Source organism: Lactuca virosa, chromosome 8, assembly GCF_052849685.1.
Source record: "Lactuca virosa cultivar CGN04683 chromosome 8, Lactuca_virosa_CGN04683_v6, whole genome shotgun sequence".
Taxonomy (NCBI): Eukaryota; Viridiplantae; Streptophyta; class Magnoliopsida; order Asterales; family Asteraceae; genus Lactuca; species Lactuca virosa.
In genome coordinates, this window is record NC_136433.1 from 202,695,789 (window position 1) to 202,701,323 (window position 5,535).

Genomic DNA, 5,535 nt, shown 5'->3' on the forward strand with positions numbered 1-5,535 from the left:
CACTTCTCACAAGTCCATGTTAGTGTGCCGGTAAACCACACACGCTCCACTAACGACTTTGAGAATGCAAATATCACAATTGCTATCTAGCTAAAATCTACTTAGTGAAAGTGTTTCCTCAACATCATATTCATGAATCGGAGAGAAACCTTATGACACTTAGATTTAATAGTGTATGTGTTCTTATCCATGTGATTTTGTCAAAACCATAATCACAAGACAAGGTTAGTGACAAATCCAAACTCATATTGATTATACTTGTGCAATCTTAAATTCTTGCCATTTGGCAGCTCAGGTGCCTGCCATTGCTTCCAAGTAGTTGTGCAACCAATTGAGAACTCTCAGAACTCCTATGCAAAGCCAACTTGAATAGGCACAAAAATTTCAACACGATAGGTTATAAACCTCAAGTCGTGTGCTAGTGAAGGACTTTAGGTTTTATTCTTGATTAAGTCTTGAAACTTTCAAGAGCTTTAAGACTCCCACTGTCCTCTTGACATATAAGACTCCCTTGTCAAATATTCAAGAGATAGTGCGGATTCTTTATCAAGACTAACACTTTACACAATTGGCCTAAGTTGGTCTCTGTTTTATCCAAAACATCACAACTTACCAATTTCAAATGTACAAGAGTAGATAACCTTTTACTCTTACATTTGACTAGTGTTAACAAACCCTCTTTAAGATATGTCACTCAAGTTACAATCTTGGAGTATGACTCTAAGAATTGTTTTGGAACGAAGTATGACTCATCTTTTTGATTTAACCATTTCAACAATTCATGACTCCTCTTCTTAGTCATAAGAATGCACTAAGATGACTTTAGAGGACCAATTGTGATATGGTATCTTAATCATTAAGATGATCATAAACATGATACTAAAGTACTCTCCCATCTTTTCAGATTTGAGAAACTTTTATCTTTATGCCATACTTTGATTCTTCTTATTCGTTCTGTCTCACATTGAAACTTCTCCAATGCTACAGACTTATACTTAAACTTATAAGTATAACCATATTTACTGAACTTAAGTAAATCATGACGAATAGTCTTCTTGATCTTTTGTGGTGGACTTGACCAGTGCACAAGAATGTGTACTCGATCCCTTAGTCCTTTCCGTATTCACATAAGGAATTAGTCTTAATTTTCCAAGCTGAAAGTTCTCATTCATCATACTATACAACTTGCATGATTCCAAGTTTCGGTCCAATTGAACCTTGGGTGATGAGAATCTTTCCTTATGTGGTAATATTAGACACTACCACAACCGAAAAAATCAATCCATTTTTCCAATATTGCTATCAATGGAATCTTATAAGCAACAACTTTTCACAAATGCCATTGTAAGGATACTTAAAATAAATAAAATGAAAACCTTTTTCTTTTATTTTAAAACTTTGCGGAAAAACTTATCCTTACAATCCATATGAAAACCTTGTTGTTATCTATTCCTAAGTAATATACATATCATAACTCTTAAGTAATAGCCCAAAATTCTGATCACCGAACCATGCGATTGAAATCCATCTTCGCGATCAGAATCAGCATGTACTTAATAGAGTTAGACAATGGACTTTACCTGAAGTAGAGCTAAACTTATTGACTTTAACATCCTTAGGTAAATTTGGCAGCTTCGTAACCAATGCCCCTTCCTTTGGCAATAGTTACCTATGGACCCTTGATAATGGGACTATCTCAGACTTCGCCTCTCTCTTTACCATTGGGTCAACCGAGTTGACTATGGCCGATCCCTTTCCATTGGGAAGAGAGAGCTTTACTGGATATCCAATGTCATCATTGTCAATGTCCATAGCATTTTAGGAACTTGATCTTAGCAAATAGATAAGATCATTAAGGGTCTTGTCTTAGTCCGTTTCATAGGATTCCCAAAAGAACTCACTATGTGACTTAGAAAGTAGTTGAGCCACCAACTTTCTCAAGACTTTGACACCCAACTCTCCCGGCTTGTCAATATGTGACTACATCTCCAAGATGTGATCACACCTAGACCTTGCCTTGCCAATAGGGCTTGAGTGACCTTAAACTTTTTAGGAACTTGTGGGTTAGCGAGAATAATTGGAGGAGGTGAAAGAAGTATGATATCCATGGGACATCATCTTCATTTAGGAAAGCTTGTTTCAAGAGATTTGGGAAGATCATAAATGTCTAGACCAGACATCTTTTTGGGAGATATTCAAGATAGTTGATTTAAAGTCCTTAATATGACACCCAATATGAAATATTAAGGCTAGGACCCAACAAACTATTTTATAACTTAGAAGAGGGATGCCGTAAGAGTGTGCCCTTCAGGTTTTTGGACTTATAAACTTGTTTTTGATGTGGTAATGTTCATGCTAAGAGTGTGCCCTTCAGGTTTTGTGACTGGGATGCCGAGGATCACAAAACAAGGTGTGAATAACCATGCAAATATACTTGGTACCCTTAATATTTACCCCTTAATCAGTGTGCCGGTTAACCACACACACTCCACCGATACTATGATAAATATTAAGTTACCCTTTGCCTACCTTGTTAAGTCCAGGTTAGTGTGCCGGTTAACCACACACGCTCCACTAACAACTTAAGCAAAGTGCAAAGTGTAATTTCATGGGTTAGCACCAAATTCACATTTTCCTAAGTAACTAAGATTGGGTATTAATAAGAGTTTAGTTACTTAGTATTTATCATTAATACTTTTAATGAAAGGAGAATTATAGTCCTTGTCCTACCCGTTCGGCTAACGACCCTCCACCAGTCAAGGAAGCGGTGGGTGAGAGTGGACACCTATTAAACTGCGATTTTATAGGCAGTAACCTTATACCCCCTTATAGACCGGCTTCGTGAATGAGGCCTACTAACGGTAAGACTGACTTTACTCTTATACATATATATAAATATTATTAACTTATAATATTATAAAGTATAAGGGTTGAATTTTAACTTTTAAAATTCTAAGGGCTAACTTGGAATTAAAGTATTCATAAGTGAAAACTTTTCAAATTTCAAAACTTGAGGGCAAGTTTTGAAACTATTCAAAACTAATTAATTCCATAACTTATGAGTTTAAAGCATTTTTAATTAAAAAAAAAAAAAAAAAAACTCGTCAAGTTCCATAACTTGAGGACAAGTTATGGAAGACTTTAAACTAATTAATTAAAAAAATAACCTTTTTTATTGTAACTTATGGAACTAATTAAGGTTACACTTTTATTTTTAATTTAATGAAGAGACTCTTGAACCTCCATAACTTGAGGACAAGTTATGGAGTCATAAAACCATTTAATTAGAACTAGACTCTTCATTTTGTAACCTTTGCCAACTTTTATGAGTTTTATGATTCTTAAATGTGACTTTTCATATAACTTGAGGACAAGTTACAAAAACACACTTTGGAATCAACTCTTAGATTAAAATGGATTGAAAACAACTATTTCACACAACTTTTCTATTAATCTACGAACCTCATAAGAACAAAATAATTCAAATCATCAATCTTCAAGAAATTAGCATGAACATACAAACTAATACAAATCTTGAAATTATGACAATTATCTTAGAAATTGGATTAGCATAAACATTACCACATCAAAAACAAGTTTATAAGTCCAAAAACATCTTAGGGTAATGTTCCTAGTCCAATTCCAGCCAAAACAATCGAATATATGCATCCAACTCGATTTTTCAGCTACTTTTGCAAGTATAACAAGAAAACAAGCCTAGGCACTGATACCACTGTTGGGTTATGAGCATTCTAACACTCCTAAGTGTACATGCAACCCTAAATACCTTGGATCTATGTTTTCTCTATTATACATACAATTATGAACATCCAAGGTATTATCCTAATCTAGCATACAAAATAATAAATATAACAAGATAGAATACATACCTCTTTGATGTAGAATGTCTTCATGAAGCTTGAGTGCCTAGTGCCCCAAGTGTGACACCTCAAATGGTTCACACAACACCAAATACACTTGGAATAACTTGAGAGAAACTTGAACACTCCTTGAAATCGTCTAGCCCTCACACTCACACATTAGTGCACGATTTCTTGAGCCATGGGATTCTTTTATATGGTGGCTATTATGGTTAAACCATGTAACTCATAACTTTACCCATTCCTTATGCTCCATGGATTTTAACCTCCATGGAGTATCCATGGGTCACCCCATGGACTTAGTCCAACATAAGGAATCTTGGATCACAAGCCCACATATATAAGAATGAATGATTTACACAATCAACCCATATATTTAATTAGTCTCCTTTTGATCACTTAATTAATTCCAAATTAATTCTTGATCAATACTAATTAAATAACCTTATTAATATATTAGAACTTATAATATATTAACCAACCTTAAGTGTTATTTCTCTCATTATAGTCTATCCAAATGCATGATGCCATGCAACCCAAATGGACCATGCCGGGTCGGGTCAAGTGTTACCAATTATAGTTATGGACTTAGACATTAATCCAACACATACCTCCAAGCACATATGACATCCATCATCACCAAAGTCAAACCTCCCCCCTCCCTTCTCTCTTGATCGGTCGATCACCCACACACACACACATCAACCACTTTACTTCCGACTTCACTCACAAGATTCTCCCATCTCTCTCTCATTTCGTGTGTGTGCACCGTCAAGGGAATTCTTCATACAACTCACAAGAACTTGGTAAGTTTCTTTCAATACTTAAGAGATTATACATATGTTTATGCTAGGATCATCCCACTTACACACGTCATTTCGTGTGTAGCTCTCTAGAGCATCACCATTTTCGAGTGACCCTTAAGATACACAAAGCTAGACTCAAAAACTTCTTTCTTCTTCTTCCACAAATCAAAATCTTCAAAGTGAGCTTCATACCCCTATCTATTCGTGTTTTTCAATACTTTTTGGGAGGAGTACAAGTCAAATCTCGTTACTCTTTGGAATATTTGCATGCTTCATGGTTATGGTTTGAAAATTAAACAAGTTCTTGAACAAAAAGGTGCTTAACATGTGATAAAATCATAAAGTAAAAGTTGATGACTTCTTTATGTTATAAAAGTTTTGTGACCATGATTTTTCACTAAAAAGGGCAAAAATATGGGTGTTATGCCCAAACATGTTTAACTCTTTGACACAACATTTTAACTCTTATATTTACACAAATATTGAAGATGAAAGATCACAAAGTTATTATATGAGTTTTGTAAAAATCATGAGTTACTAAAGTCAGAACAAAAATGGAATATTTTGTGTTACAAAGCTTTCAAATCCATTTTCGTATACTAAACAAACGGCAAAGCTTGATATTTTGCTAAAATTAAATTATTGGAAAAATAGTCGTAACTATGTTGTCACTATTTTTGATGACTTGAAAACTTGAGATATTATGCTATTTTCTCAATATATGTTATTTCTAGTCATATCCACTAAGGATTATTTATGAAAAGTATTATAAATAATTTAACCAAAATGATATACAAAACGAAAATTATGACAGAAAAATATGTGTGTCATAATATGCCTGTCATAAA